The sequence below is a fragment of the Saccostrea cucullata genome, unplaced genomic scaffold, assembly GCF_032062105.1.
Source record: "Saccostrea cucullata isolate Sc308-1 unplaced genomic scaffold, CSIRO_AGI_Scuc_v1 ctg1439, whole genome shotgun sequence".
NCBI classification, from domain to species: Eukaryota; Metazoa; Mollusca; class Bivalvia; order Ostreida; family Ostreidae; genus Saccostrea; species Saccostrea cuccullata.
This window is the reverse complement of record NW_026919810.1, coordinates 21,981-40,006: the sequence shown is the minus strand read 5'-3', so window position 1 is coordinate 40,006 and position 18,026 is coordinate 21,981.

The window sequence follows — 18,026 nt, the reverse complement described above, 5'->3', positions numbered from 1 at the left end:
GCAACAATTTTTGTTTTTTACATGATTCAAGTTTTTTCTTGAAGTATGAGAACTTTGGTACCCATATTTAAAGAACTCGAATTTCCTTTAACCAGCATTAGATGCCAATGCTTATTATCATAATATTAAATTAGACATGCCTCGCGATGATAACACAAGATTTTACTAAATTTATTATATAACAATTGAAGTAAACAGAAGAAATAAAATGCTGTGCAAGTATAAGGATGAAAAGAAGCAATTTTCTCACAAAGCTTGAATGCCTTTTTTCTATTCTGAAATATATAAGTTGTTTAATTTTCAAGTAGAAAATGCAAAGTTGGTGACTGATTTGCGTTTCTGGAAAAAAACATAATTTTTCCTATATATTATGATTGACTACAATGATAGACTTTGAAGAAATACCATGGGTAAATTCACGTAACTTGGTAAAAAAAAATGAGGTATTCTCATGATCATTTTAAACTACTTGTAAGCTGATTTTTACAACCTGAAGATCGGACTTCCTTAAAACATTAATTGATTACAAAAAGGAATATAAGTTTAAATTAGAAATTTTATTAACATTAGATATATTTGAAATAAGAAGTAGTTATCTTATTGAGTTTGTTCTTCTTAAATTAGTATATCTGATATTACTTTATAAGGATATCAATAAAATTTGCATATGTTTATTTTCAACAAAAATGTTTGTACGAATATAAATCATAATAATTTTATAGTTATTGTGATTTGAATTCAAGACACGTGGTTTAGGTTTACCTATTCAAAGGTTATAGGGTAGATCCGGTTTTATAAATAAAATTGGCAGTAAACAGGAAATTGCTATAGTCTGTTTCTTCTGAAAACATGTCCTGTGAAAAATGTGTTTCCACACCTTTCTGAAAGACTTTAATGATTTTCAACAGAAATGGGTGGCTTATGAGGGTGGGGGTAAATAACAATTAATATATCTTATAGTTAACTGCAAAAATTGCAGCTCACTAGCGACCGATACGCTGATAAAAATGTGTAATATCATCTACACTGACAAACCTTTGTTTGCCTTATATGGCTATTCAGAATCAGAATCAGAATCAGAATCAGTTTATTCTCTCAAACCATACAACATGGTACATGAGGAAAACATAAAGTATATACAATGTCTATAAAGTCGTCAGAGGTACATTTAGTATATATACACACATATAAATATATATATATATATATATATATATATATATATATATATAAAGCACATTTTACAACAACTCTTAAACTAACATAACTGCCCTAAGTGAAGAAATATTAATATAGAAAGCACAAAGAAATTCACTTTTATATGGATACCCACTTCCGCCCCAGCCCGGGGTTGAACTCTCAACCTTCGGAATCTGTCTCCTAGCAGTGCAGGAACAGCGCGCTAGACCGCTCGGCTATCTAGGCAAGTCATAAAACTTGCTTTCGATGCCGATTGAATTCTCGCGGCGCTGTCCTACACTACACGGTCATTGAGAATAGAAGTGAGATACAGTTATTTGGATATTAGTTTTAACAGAGGATTGTTACCAATACATGTTGTAATGAAATTAATTATTATTTATAAAGCACATTTTACAACAACTCTTAAACTAACATAACTGCCCTAAGTGAAGAAATATTAATATAGAAAGCACAAAGAAATTCACTTTTATATGGATACCCACTTATATATATATATATATATATATATATATATATATATATATATATATATATATATATATATATATATATATATATATATATAAGTAAATGTTTTACAACTGCATGTAGAGAGGATGTACATATAGTACATGTAATAATAAAGTATATGCAAAAAGAAAACACCGGGAGGACAGCTAAGAAGGACAGACAGTCTCAAATATTTTTGAAATAAATGTACATAGTTTTTGTAAGGATTGTATATTTGAATTCGCCATGAGTTCATAAAACTTGACAATATTTGGTCTGGTGCAGTAACTTTTGTGTAAAAAAATTTTTCTTATCTCTGAAAAAGCTGTACACTCTAAAATGTAGTGGTATTCATCACCTATCTATTGCTATTAACGCGCACAGAGGATCTTACCACGAGCAACTGACCAATTGTTAAAAATTGTTAAAAATTGATTGAATACGTTTACGCCAAATACATGTTTACATGTTACTTCGAACACGTTGGTTCAGGTCAATCTATGATCAAGTCAATGGAGTGCAAAATAAAAAAAAAATGTTCTTATGAACAAAATGCAAACATTAGAAACTAAGAAAAATATCATGGGCGTTTTTAATTTGTTGTTAACTAGAGAAAAATATTTTTAATAAAATGTATACGTAGTTAGTGTCAAGTTCAGAACACCAGCACTTCAAGGGTAAGGAAAACGAGCAGCTTCTCGTATGCATTTAAATGGACAAAGCATTTTTTACATAACTATACTCGTGATCACGTATGTTGGCCAGGGAATCCACCTGGCAATTGTATTCAACGATAGTACAATAAAGGAATTTATCAAGCGTAAAATTCCTGTAGTATTCGTATAGTAACCCATTATGCAATTCTCATTCATCTGATTTGTCAGTTAAAGTCACATTGGTGCCTCATTTGCTAATCTGACGCCAAAAAATATAGTCCTGGTTCCCATGCAAAATATTTGTCAAAAAAGAAATTTTAATTCATGACAGCAGAAAACTGTATCATAGATAATACTTAAAAATAATTTAAACTTGAATGAATTCAAGAAAGATCGATTGAAGTACATTTCTACAGAATGATATTATTGGGTGGTGAAAACTAAAACGCAATATAACTTTTCTGTTTACTATGTCTCCACGTGCTAGTCACTTCCTAGCCACATTTCCGTGAATAATTTACCCTATATCGCTGAAGTCTCGCTAACTCCCACCAGAGCCAATGTCAGAGCTACTCTGAACTCATCGGGTTTTATAATTTGCAGAACACCAAAAAGTAAAAGATTCCGAACACATTAGTATGAGTGACATATGAAGTTTTTCCCCTTGGAATACAAATTTGTGAAGTCTGACGTTTTTCATACTACACGTAATTGTTAAACCATACTCTATATAAAAATACACTACCAGGGATGGGTGAAACATCTTTTTTTAATAACCCAACATTCCAAGGGAAATAAACCTGGTCGAGAGGAACTGGTATCTGATTTCATCTCAAAGTTCTTGAAACTTCAAATTTTTGGACGGGTTTGATTGACGTATCCTTGCACTTTCACAAATATTAATTTTATTCTTAATACTTAGGAAAAGTGGCAAAAATTTAAAGTTTCAATAACTTTTAGATGAAATCAGTTTTTAAATATATTTTTTGTGAAATGCTATTACAACATATAAGTCGTGATATTATACAGAAAATTTGAACTTCAAATCTGTGTCTATGCACATTTATCGTCATTTTCTGCCAAAACTACTTAGAACTCCTTGTTGGTTTTAAAAAAATGCAAAACTGCGAAGAATAAAAGGTTCCGCACGTATGAGTAGGGGGTGAACGTTGAACGCAATCTGTTATAACAACAGAAACGATTCATAACAATCACTGACTAATTTTTAAAATAGTAATTTTGTAAAGACATGTATAATGCTTGTTAATTTTTTACGGAAAGAAAAAAATTAGTTATAAAATCCAGAGCAATTTCTCATTTAAAAAGCAATGCATGTACAAAATAAAAATTTTCATAAATGAGTTATTATTTGAAAAAAAAAATTTCAACCTTTCAATTTCAACAAAAAATTCATAATGAAAAAAAGTAACATACACATAAAGTCTTGACTTTGTTAATAATTCAATAATTCAAAAAATTATACTACACCAAAACATTCAAGGAAGTTTAGTCCATTTCCTCTCTCTTTATAAATATAAAAGTTATGCCCCCTTTTGTATGTTTTTTAGCGAGACGTATTTTTGTGAAAGGAAGAAAACACATGCCGTGGCCTTTAACTCGACAGAAAGGTAAGTCGACGATTGTCAGTCACTAGTAATAAAAGTTTACTGTGAAATCACCTATTTTCGCTGGGTTTTATTTTCGTGGTTTCCAAGGTACCACACAGTCTGACACATCAGTTTCAGTAGCTCTGCCAAGATTTAGTGAGACTACGGCGAGTTAAGGTGTATTATTTACGGAAGTGTGGCGAGGAAGTTACTATCACGTGGAGACATGGAAAACAGAAAAGTCATTCTGTGTATCAGTCTTCGTGCATCACCCTTTTATATTTGTAGAAATGTACTTCAATCTCTTGAATTCATCCTCATTATATAAGCATAATTTCATATTTGCGAGACATTATTTTCCGTTGTCATGTATTAAGTTTCTTTTTGGTCAAACATGCATGCATGGGAACTTGGATTTTATTTATTGGCGTCAGATTAGCAAATGAGGTATAGTAGGTGTACCAACATGGTTTTCACTGACAAATCAGCTGAATGAGATCAAGTTCTGTATTGTGGATTACTACGGATAATACAAGAATTTTAAATATAAACTAGAGGTACTATGAGCAGTGAGCTCACTAAATGATTCCCCTGCCTCCCATATGATTATAATAGCAGTGTCTATATTTTGCTAAGGGAAACCCAAAATAAGTGTCGGATCAAAAAGTAAATTAGGAGACGCACAAAAACATAATGTAATAAAGATTCTGAGCAAGTCTCATAAAATTCATTCCATAGAAAAGTTATGGATAAGAGATGGGTTCCCAAAAAGCGTAAATATTAACAGTAATTAAAACTTCAGAAGTAATATGCAACAATATATTCGGGAAGTGGTGTAAATCAGATGTGGATACTTAAAATTTACAAGGAACTTTTGGATGATTTTAAATTATAAAATTTTACCAAAATCAACATCATAATTCTAAACGTTCGACTTTTCAATTCTATATATTCCCCATTCCCCACGATAAATTTAAGTCCAAGCTTTTTGATATCATTGATAGTTGCTTTTTCAATAAAAATGGAACTCGTAAATTTACTTAACTTGTCATTGGTTATTTTTGGTCAATTAATTTAAAATTTTGTTAAAACATTCTGAATGTACACACGAGTACTATGAAGTTGACATCAAAAAGTGACTTGAGTTTCTGATTGACAATATGTTCTTACAATAATCTTTTGGAGTTCCCATGGGTACCAATTGCAACCGATACAAGCAGACCCATTTTTGTATTCATATAACCAGAATTTGTCCAAAATCTTCTACGTGAAAAGAAAAAAAATATTTGCTCTAGTCTTCAACTCGAAATTTAGATATATCAACGAAGTATTGTCAATTAACAATGGTTATTTCCATTCTTATGTGGATACGATATATCCTGGTAAGCTTGAGATAAAATACCACAGAGTCAGACACATCCGTTTCATAATTGGATACCAGTAATTTACTTGACAAAGACGTTAATGGTAATCAAACAACCAAGCTTTATGATAGACGTGATGACTTTAACTTCTTATTATTATTCAAAAATAAACCTTCATCACCTACATACGGGTTTATATCTCTCAGATGATTCGATACGCAAAACATGCTCTACATATGTTCAATTTCTTAAACGAGGTAAATTATTGACAAACAAGTTGATGAAACAAGAATATCAGCAGTCTCGTTTAAAGTCATCATATCGTTAGTTCGATGGTCGATACAATATTGACCTTGTCTGCAAATACAATTAGTCATTAAGTCAAATGCAGAATGACTCTTTTCATACTTATAGTTAGGCTATCATTAAGACACTGTATTCACGACGTATTTTACCGGTTTTTTTTTCGATCATGACAAGGAGCACACGGCGGGTGTGACTGGTCGGCAGGGGATGCTCACACCATCATGGCACCTGATCCCACTGATGTTTGGAGGTCCGTGTTTGTCCTGCCCGTATTTCGTATTGTTTTATGGATTTTGATCTTGAATACTGTTCGTTATCCCCATATATTTCACCGATTATTGTTTTACCTGAACCGCGTGTTCGAAATGAAATGTAAACATTAAGATGGCGAAAATAATTGCTATTCATATTAAACCTTTGAAAGGTGATGCATTTAGGATAGTAAATCAAAGTTTTTACCATAATACATGTACATCAAACTTTTCATAGTTTTCACTTTAAAAAATCAAATTGTCAAAGTTACCACTATTGTTAATCAAAGTGTCCTAGTTATCACTATAGTAACTCAAAGTGTCAAAGTTATTACTATATTAAATCAAAGTTTTCAAAGTGTCAAGGTTATCAATAGTTAACTATAGTAAACTATAGTTAACTATAGTATTTTTTTAATAGGGAAAAATGCATCTCTCAAGATTTACGTTGCCTTAATACTGACAATCTTCTCTGTTTTCCCCCTGCTTGAAAAGCGGGTGGGTATATAGTGATCGGGATGTCCATCTGTCCGCCCGTTACGCTTAAGGATACCCAGACTTTATCTGCAAGTCCTCTTTTACCACTGAATGAAATTTAATGAAACTTTCAGAGAATCTTAATTACATAATGCTATTGTACACCTCCTATTTTACTTTTTGATCTGACACTTATTTCAGGTCTCCCAGAGCAAAACATGGACTTTGCTATTATAACCATATGGGAGGCGGGGGTATCATTTAGTAAACTCATTGCTCACAATACCTCTAGTTTATGATCTGTTTCATTTGGTACTCTACTACATACAGGTATCTATTACACGCACCATTGCAATAAAGTTCGTTCTTCCACGTCATTCTTAACCCGCTTACGCTAATAGTTTCGAAGCATCTATTTTCTGATACGACGTAACTGTGATGGATAATGTGTAGCTAGAACAAATTCATGTCCAATTCTCAGTCTTTTAACTCCCTAGTTGAATATTGGTAGTCACTTCTGAGGTAAATGTTTTAAGTATCTTTTGATATATTAAACCTTTGAGAAGTGATGCATTTAGGGCATTTTTTCAAAGTACTTAGCAAATATTATCTCATGCGTACTCATTATAACTTCGTGCCACGACAACATATCTTGTGCGCACGAAATATTACATATATCTCTTCCATACCACTCAGTAGATAGAATGGCGTGCGCTTGAGATATCATATAGTGCGCACAAGTTCTATCTAATAAGTTGTGTGCATTGGGAATATTTTTCTATCTTTGAAAAAAAAATTGTGTCCTAGATAAACCATCAAAAAAATTTTAAAATTTATTTTTATTTTATTTAAATAGATTTGGCGAACATGCAGTACTTCGTTCTATTATACTGTGTGTTGGGTTCCTTGTTGTCGGTGAGAATTTGAAAAAGGTTTAATTAATTTGTTCAACTAAAAGGAGACATGAAACCCTTTTTAGTTAGAATTTTGATCTACAAACATTTGTTAAATTCAAGATTCAGTGATACTGAATACATAACAGATGTATAGGTGTTGAATAAACTGTAAATTTAGACATAAATCTCATTTATTACTATAAGCAAGAGGTTGGGATGTGTCCTAATTTATGACCTTGAATTTTTGTAAGAGTTATCTACCTCTATTTTTAATTAATAAACAAAAACAATAAAAAAAACTTATTCTGACAAAAAATTATTTTAAATTGTCATTCTATTTCTAATGTTTCTTATTATACCCCCGCTTGAAAAGTGGGAGGGTATATAGTAATCGGGATTTCCGTCCGTCCGTCTGTTACGCTTTATCTCTTATCCGCAACTCCTCTTATACTACCGAGTGAAATTTAAAGAAACTTTCACAGAATCTTTATTACATATTGCCATTGTGCACCTCCTATTTTACTTTTTTATTCGACACGTATTTTAGGTTTCCCGTAGCAAAACATGGACATTTCCATTATATGTTTACCTATGACGTCACATATAGAAGCTTCTGGATAACATTTGATAGGACGAGTTATTCCTCTTTACACATTACCGTAAAACAATATATAGCAACACATGGACATTATGGGAGGCGGGGGTATCATTTAGTGAACTCATTGCTCACAGTACCTCTAGTTCTTATTTGAAATTTTATTTTCAAAAAATGCTTTTCCCCATAGACTCCAAAGCAATCTTTGTTAATTAATTAATAATTGGTGACATTTTTGAAACTTTCTCGCAGGCAATCCTTTTCAACTATAAAATGCTTTAATTTAAATCAGAGTATTATGTACTTGATGGACATTAAAGGATAGAAAATTTCGCCCTATTAGAGATGAAAATCCGTAAAGGGTTTATTGATTTATTAATAAACTTATTCTAAGTCTTTATTTCTACTCAATCCAGGAATCCATCTTACCCTAGCAGCTTATGGTGGACAATCATGTACCATTCCAACGTCCGGTAACCCAGGGGCCACGACTGTTTGTACTGGAACCGCAAACGGATTCTGTTTGGCTGATACTTTAACCACTTCTCCCCCTGGGAAATTTGTCAGTTTCATAACTCTTACTGGAAAATGTGTCTGTTAATATGGATACAGTGGGGCATCTTGTGGAAGTAAGGGTTTTTTTTTTTACATTTAAATATTTGTTTAGAGTTACGTTAGTTATAACATATCTGTAACTGTACTGTTGTGAATAAGAATGCATTCTTTAGAATTATTTCGTTAGAGTTTTCTTCTCTTTTTTGGTGAGAGGGAGGGGAGAGAATATCTAATAAAATCTTTACTTGGAAAAGGCAAATACTGAGGAAAATTTTTACGATGAGCATTTTGAATGATGAAATTATCAGGATGTCAAGTTCGAAAGCAATCTGAGATGATTATGTTTTATTTCAGTTTGCTTAAAAAAATTGCTACAAATGTATTATGAAGAATAATAATTAGCATAAGAAAATTACATGTAAGTGTTACATTCAAAAAAGATTTTTCCGTAACATAGATTGCATAGTATTTCATTAAAAACAAGATGTGTTTGTGAAACACTATGCGTTCGAAAAAGCTATTTTTAGCTCACAGACAATGTCACAAGGTCATTGCCTTGGTGCCATTTGAAAGAACAATTAGTGAAAGAACCTAATTATGGTGAAGGTTAAGACAAACAGACAGACAGGACAAAAACAATATGCACCCCCGATCTGTCGATCCGGGCGCATAAAAATCATTTGTGTAGAGGAAGACGATGTCATTCTTATTTTGATTCAAATCAAACTTTAAATAGTTTTTTCATACACTAAAATGAACTATAGATGTATATAAACCTTTATTTTTTGTAAGTGCATTTTGAAAATTTCCGACACAAAAATTGTAAAGTTTTACAAAACTTTTCTTTTTAATAGCTGTTGACCCTTCAGCGACATGCATCGTCCACAAGTGCCCCAAGCAGTAATGCTGTCAACACTATTGCAACACTGGGACTTTTAGGTGCTGGCGCTTGGGCACTCTCACAGGGACTCGGTTCAGGCGGATCACAAAATGCACTCGTTATCGGCTCAGGCTCCGCACAAAGTGCCGAGGAGGCATTATGCCTACGACAAACCCTAAGCTAAAAGACCTTCTCCCTTAACAAATGACTTTTGTCGTCTTTTTTAAAACATTTTGTGAGAAAACAAATAAAGACAACGTTGTAGTCACTTAATTAAAACCACCTCCTGGCAACAACATGCATTTATAATGCATGTCACATCTAACATGGATGTGACTTGCATGTCACATCTTTTGGCCTATTTTGTTTTGATGTGCCATCTTTTTGCTAACTTTTTCATATGATGTTTTGATTGTCTTGTCTTACAGATACTTTTTTCTAGTCAGTTTTGGGGGATCAGACATTATCATATTTTACGTAACTGCTAATCAAAGCTTGTGAATCTGATCCCCTTCTTGTTTGTTAAATGGTTTACATTTATACCGTCATTTTAATAAATGACATTATTCATCTCTATGAAAGTGTTTTATTTGACTTATACAAAATTATCAAAAACAAGCTGCGGTGAGCTTGCATATAAGCATAAGAATACATAAATGTATTTATAATATCCATCGATGTACACTAATATGTGCAGCGAGGATAAGTGAAACTGTTGCCGAGGACATTATGTACACATCTACAATATGTAGAAATGAAAATGGGAATGGGAAATGTAATTTTCAAACCTGAAATATCCGTTCACCATTCGTAGATCAAGAGAGGGGTCGTGGGTCCGGACCATCCTAGAAATTGAGAGGTTGTTTAATGAAGCATTGGATTTATATTTTGGGATGTCTTCAGTCCTAAAACACACCTGACAGTGCCGACAAATTGATTGATTGATTGTATGTTGTTTAACGTCTCACTCGAGAATTTTTCACTCATATGGAGACGTCACCGTATGCCGGTGAAGGGCTTCAAATTTAGACCTATATTGGGCACTCAGGGCCATTAAGCAGTGAGGGTTCTTTATCGTGCCAACGCCTAACGCGACATGTGACCTACATTTTTAAGGTCATATCCGAAAGACCTGTGACTTTCACTTCTAATGCCGAGCGTTTAGCAAATGAGCAGTCACTGCCTATGTTTACCGACAAATTGAATGCCGCGTGTTAGCGCGGTATTATAATTTAAATTTGTCGGCACGACCGGGTGTGTTATAGGACCGAAGACATCCCAAAATATGAAATCAATGCTTATATTTACATTCTCTAATTTTCCATCTTCGTAATGTTTTATTTCGCTTATGTTTAGTGTGAATTTAGCGTCCTTCAAAAAATTTTTTTTTAAGACGTAAGTTCCGTTTTTGACGTTGCAAAGTTAAATAACGCAAAGGAATATATTCCGAGGAAAAAAGTGACGAAGAACGAGGGCGCTTTTGATTGACATTCGGCAGGAATCTGGGCGTAATTGAAAAGTGATTGTATCGACATGTCACATGAAATTTTAACATTCTTTTTATTTATCGGGTTCCTGTGCAGCAGGAAAGGAAAATATTTTCCCGAAATTGAGCTTTGATTTGCTAAAAAATAACTTGAAAATTGGCCAGACCAGACATTTGGTACAAAATGGTACATTTTAAACATTTTTTTTCTAAAATTTTTCTATCTCTGGGTCTTCTCTTCATGATTTTGAAACGTTATTTGTGTGTGTTTTGATTCAAAGAAACGAATACACTTTTTTAAAAAATGGAGAGAAGACCCAGAGACCACGAAAAATGAACTTTTCCCCAAAAAATCTAAATGCGTGAATGTGGTGCTTCTTTGTCCTTTTAAGATCCTCTGTGTATGTGAAGCGGTGATAGCTCAGTAAGTTGGGCTATCTGTTCAGCGCACTTTAAGTGAAAAGTATGTGGTTCGAGCCTGGCATCGGGCGTTAATTTTTTTTTTCATGCAAACAACCATTTATTTTGCCAGTTTCGTTTTATGTACTGATGTATTGAAATTTTGAATTAGATAAATTTTGGTTCAGTTTGGTTCTCGAGTGAAATCAATTCTAATCTTCTATTCTAGAATGTGCATGTACACGTATCATGCATCTATGCATTAAATATTTTAGGTGTTTATTTTTTGTGAAACATCACTATGTTATAGTACACCCTAGGAAAAACGGGCATAAATGTTACAATTTCACAAGGTCTTTCAAACTAAATAAAAAAACCTATGGACGTGTTTGTAAAATATGACGGTTTCGCTTGTGGTATAGAGATTTGAACGTCGTAGATTTCTAATGGATAACATAAAGAAATTACACTGAATGTAAATATTTACATACATACAATAAGTAAGGAAAAAGGCAAGAACGGGATAGTGAGCAGTTTCTTGTAAATTATCCCCCATAGAACGTCTTACCCGTTGTCAGAGAGGACCAAGAATGGTTTCCAACCAACCGTGACGATGACGTTAACGCGAAACAGAGTCTCCTTACGACCGGGTTATTCGTAATAAATAGAATAATGATCCTTGTATCTTTATTCACCCAAAAACTGTTTGTTTTGTTTGTTTTTTTTTGAGCTCTTTATGTTCTTACTTGCCATGTAGTCTACTTATGTGCCAAGTAGTCTATTATGTGCCAAGTTATATTGAAATCAGACACCTGTTTAATCGCCACCTTACTACCACATAAACTGCTTTTAATACAGTAGACTATCATAGACTATCATAATCTTTACATTCACCCAAAAACTGAAAGAAAACAACTATTTTTAGTAACCATGGCAACAACGTTCATCGAAATCAAAAACCGATATATAGAATTATGTATCTTAGTGTATTCTATTTGTGTGCCAAGTTATATTGAAATCAGACCAAAACTGTAGGAGGAGTAGCATTTTGAAAGAATTTCACAGATATTTCTATTTTTAGTTACCACGGCAACTCTGTTTATCGAAATCAAAAACCGATACAAAGAATTATGTATCTTGGTGTAGTCTACTTGTGTTCCAAGTTATATATTGAAATCAGACCAAAACTGTAGGAGGAGTAGCATTTTGAAAGAATTTCACAGAAATTTCTATTTTTAGTAACCACAGCAACAACGTTCATCGAAATCAAAAACCGATACACAGAATTATGTATCTTAGTTTAGTCTACTTGTGTGCCAAGTTATATTGAAATCAGACTAAAACTGTAGGAGGAGTAGCATTTTGAAAAATTGTTTACAGACGGAGAGACAGACAGACAGACGGACGGACGCCGGACGCATGTACTATCGCATAAGCTCTTCTGGTCTCTGACCAGTATAGCTAAAAACAACGGACATAAGGCGCTGAATGCTCTTTACCACTGTCTTTAACATCACTGGATTCGTTCTTGATCCTAAATTTGCATTGAATTTTTTTTTTTGGCCAATACAGTCATTTTCTTTTCTACCATTATCAATGCGTAACCTGTGCGTACATTTATCATTCATTACAAAATTGTAAATTTCTTCATCTATACTTTAATATAGACGTCGCGCACGGTGTTGGTGTCAAAAAGTCAATAATTACTATTACGGCGGCATTAGCACGATTTCCATAATTTTAAAACAATTCACTATATGAAAACTATATATCATTCGGTTGGTAATTGTATACTAAAAAATAAATTTTAACAAAAATATTGATTAAAAAATTCTAATTATCAAATATGTTAATTCGACTATTCAATCAATTACATCAAAAACGCAAATAGATCGGTAACAGGAGCGTCGCTCACGCAATAGCAAAATGTTGATAATTTTCCTAAAACAAACAATGCAAACATAAAATTTAGCAGAAAAGTTCAAGATCTGATGTAAATGATGTAAAGTTTAACAATTGTGATGTTGTTTAATCCGAATGTTGTGAACGCGTTGTTCAAAATGCAAGACAGCGATGTAGATAAGCGTTATCCGAAGAAATATGGAAGGAATATGAAATGTCATCGGTAACTTACAAAAATAATTTCATGAGCAAAATCAATTTTGAAATGGCATGCCAATGATCCTTTTTGTGTTAAAGGAACTATATTTCAAATTAGACTGATATTTTGTGTCGATATGTATGTTGAGTTTCTGATATTAAGCCGATTTATTGTGACATTGACTAAGATGGTGTGTCACAAAGTTTGGAGGTTCAATGTCGCAAAGTTTTTAAGATTCGTAAAATGGCAAATTTTTTAATGCTGGATGAAAAATTGATGTTGAAAATTATTATAAATTCTACAAAATGTTGCCATGTTATTAAGGAAAATATCTCTAGACAGAATTTTAAACTAGCGGTGCCTTAAATTTTAATAATAATTGCCGTGTTACATGTATGTACTACATGTAGCCATACGTCACAATTGAATTTGACGGCAAAAACGTCACGTTTAAATGCTACACTCCAACAATGACCTACATTTTTTCTAATTTGGCACCAAACAACGTTTAATACAAATTGTGCAAAATCAAAACTTTATTTAGATATTAAAATGAATTGATTCTATAAAGAAGTGTTTGTTTTAGAGGCTTTTTACAATGTCAACAAAATGCCACACATTGTCCAAAAGTAATAAATCTTACTATAATTGTATAAATGTGGTAACATTGATCATATGTGTAGTCATTGAAAATAGACATATTGAAAATATAAAGGATTTTTATGAAATGTGCATCTTTTCAAAAAGTTATCGGTATGATAATTTCAATAGAATGATGAAAAATCCTAACAAAAATTAAATGTCAATATAAATGTCACAGACGTAAAAATTTTGCGTTTTGACGTGAATAGGCTCAATGCATAAAATGTTATGTAAAGCGTCAATATATTTTTCTCTCTCCAAAACTTACTCTTAATATTATTGCTGATGAGCCTGATATGGATAAAAGAAAAACATACCAATAATGATTAATTAGGAGAATAATTCAAGTTTTAAAAGTTGTATTTATATATAAAGTAAAACATGTGCAGTGCATGTTTACTTGTACTCTGTATCAGTGTATATCCTTGTCAGAATCTGTACAAAAGTACCTATCAGAGTTCGATTTAAGACACGAAAAGAAAATCACACAAACCAAAATTGATGCAAGGATATGATTTCAAATTTGAATTAACTCACAGTAAAGTGTGTCAACTCTGTTTATGCTGGTATAAACTGTTCTATACATGACGAGTTTACATTGAATAGTCCAATATTGAATAAGGGTAAGGGGTTGTCGCAGGTGAGTACAAATGTATCAGATTTTCATTACAAGATGGGATGGGACTTAACAAATAATAATTCAATGCTAAATCAGCAACATATCTACATCGTACAATTTACTGAAAACAAAGGGCAGGTTCTAGGGCCTACTGATATGATATCATTACCGGCCGCCAGGAGGCGGTCGGTTACTTGATATGAAAGTTTGAAGTCGACCTGCGTTTCTGCGGAGTTACAACAACTTAAATAAAAGTATTTAACGTTCATATTATAGAATATTAAACAAAGATATTTTTAAATGTTTAACAAAATGCACAATAATCATAAAATTAAAATCTTATAAATAATGGGGGTAAGTGTTTCATCCAATCCTGATTGACATACTCCGACATGATTGAAGTGCGGCGAAGTTCTATGTAGGCATAGTCTAAAACAAAGACAGCGTTGTAAATCAACAATTTTACTTTCTCTTTTTAAACAGCCTAAACGGGATTTGTTGTATTTATTTTGAAATGACGTGTATATTTATACGTCTTCTATGGAAAATTTTCAAAAATTTGATGAAATATTTATTTCTTAAAAGCACAGAATCTTACAACATTTTGGTCCAAGAGACTAGGATAAAGCGCGTTTTACAATGTGCCATGCGTTTTCCCGCCACATCTCAACACCAAAACAAAAAGAGACTGAAAGAGAAGAAATGTAGTGGTGGATCTAGAGGGAGTTGGGGGGATGTTAATATCCTCTTAGAGAGAGCGAAGAGCCCCACATATTTCATATTTGTTGTGTTTTTATTAAAGTAGAACTAAAGCTTAGTTTAAATTTTAGTTCTGTACTTTTATGTAAAAACTACATAAACATCAAACTTCCACCAGAGCGGTTCCTTTACAATTTAAGTACCGACGCAGAGGTCTATGGACAGTTTGCTCATGCATGTATAATATTATACATAATGTATGCATTATGCATGAAGAAAATCGGCAATGTCGCATGCAAGTGTTTCATGTCACGAGGATATTTTAATAGATAAATATAAGAAATTTTAAAAACAGGTCACGCAAATTTCATTTTCTAATTACTAAATATCAATGGAACAATTAATTGGTTTGCGGCCGATTTTTGACGCTTGCGTCAATATATGTTTCTTGTATAGAATTGTTTTGAATTTATCTCAATAAAATAAAAAGCATGTAAATTTAAAATGCGATGTTGAACAAGTTTCGTTATTTCTACCAAGTTTTTTTTTAATGAGGCAAACCATGCTTATATTTTCCTCCTGTAATATGCATGCAAAAGAGTGCAGATAATTTAATTACACGTGTTTTCAATTACTTGAATTATTTAATTGGCGGCATTACTGGGTTTTTATTTTTTCTCCATAAAAAATGTTAGCAAAAAAGTAACGTAAAGTAAAATTTTCTAGAACTTCACGTAAAATAACGTCATCTTGACGTTACCGAAACTGACACCAACACCGTGCGCAACGTCATACAATTTTCATTTGTAACCAAACATGTATTATAATTGGGGTTGAGGATATTTATTGATTGTCCATGTACTCTCATACATTGTGAGTCTGTTTTCTTAAGCCGTGTATGATCTATAACTGGCGCATGTGTATCCACAGGGCCCGAGAGTCTATCTGTTTCATATTTGGATACTTTACTTAACAAAGACGTTAATGGTAATCTAACAACCAAGCCGTATGATAAACGTGATGACTTTAGCTTTTCAATCGGTAACTTCTCTTACTTATGAAGCAATATACCTTCATCGCCTGCATATTGAGTGTATATATCTCAGTTGATTCGATACGCAAGAGCATGCTCTGCGTATGATCAATTTCTAAAACGAGGTAAGCTATTGACAAACAAGTTGCTGAAACAAGAATATCAGAAGTTAAAAATCATCATTTCGTTAAGTTTTATGGTAGGTACAATGACCTTGTCAGCAAATACAATTTATCATTGAGTCAAATGCTGACTGTCGTTTTTCATATACATTGTAAATACATTTTCATATACATTGTAAATTGTTAGTGTAGTATATTTACATTCGGTGAAATTTCCTTTATAAAATTCATCAGAAATCCACGACGTTCAAATCTCTATAACACGCGCTAAACCTTGTACCGCGCGTTAGAATACACAGAAGGAACTATATTTTCAATACTCTAGGAATACCGAAATGTATATTTTTTGACACAATTAAATTAAAATTATAACATTAATTAATAATAGTTTTCTGTCTTGTATAATTTCCTATTCAAATAAAGACGATCTCAACAATTTTTGTTCTATCTTAATGTTACAGGTCCAAAAAGAATAAGACGCTGCTAGGGTTCATGAATTTATTATAATCTGATTGATGGAAAGATAAGCCCTAAAATTGAAAATATAATAATAAATACATGTAAAACTGCAAAGCAAATAATTACAAGCATAAACAAACATACATCACATGAAATATAATGGTATGACAAAATGTTTAATATTATGCTTTTCCTCATGATATACATTCTGAATAAAGGGCAATAACTCTTAATTTCAACTGAACAGATTCATAGGCTTTACAGATAAAACATAAAAATGGAAGTAAAAATGGATTTTGGTAATTAGACTTGGTAAATCAAAAATATTTGTCAAACATACTTTACAGCCAATAGCTTCATTAACCAGTTCAAAGTAATAAAAAATATCTAAAATAATAATACCTGTTCTTACCAAAGACAATGTGTCTGGAGGCTTGTAAATGAATCAGATTTTATGTTTATCAAATGGGAAACCAGCACCTAGTCATCAAAATAATATAAAACAGTTCAAGGTGCTGCATACACACTTAAATGTAGTTTTCAACATTCAGATTATTTAAAACCAATCAGACTTATTTAAGCAAAGTTATTAACTTATTAAACTTTTGATAAACTTTATATTTACTTTAAATGTCATAGTCAAAAGTATAGAGAATTAATTAAACAACAAAATTAGTAAAATTAGTAAGAGAAATCTAACCTGCTGCAATCAGGACCAAGGTCTGGGTAGAATATGAGAAGCATGAACTGCATGAAAATCTACCACCTGACTGACCGGTAAAGCTATACACAATGACCTAACTGACCTAACCAATAGCAGGAAAGGGCAAGGCCTCAATTACCATAATAATGCATCACATGACACTACCAAACTGGACAAAACACTACACACAACTCAAATCACAACACAAGCACATGGCCAGGTAAACATTGAAATCACATTAAATCATATAACTAAACACATTTTATATTCTGATAAATGTTATTATGTTCCCCAAACAGAGTTTGGGAACATATTGTTTTTACTCTGTTTCTTATTATTATTATGTTCCCCAAACGAAGTTGGGGAACATATTGTTTTTACTCTGTTTCTTATTATTATTATTTTTCTTCTCGGCAAAATTTTGTCCGCGAATGATCTTGTAAAAAACATCCGATTAAGGGGAAACCTTTTTAGGGTAAGTAGG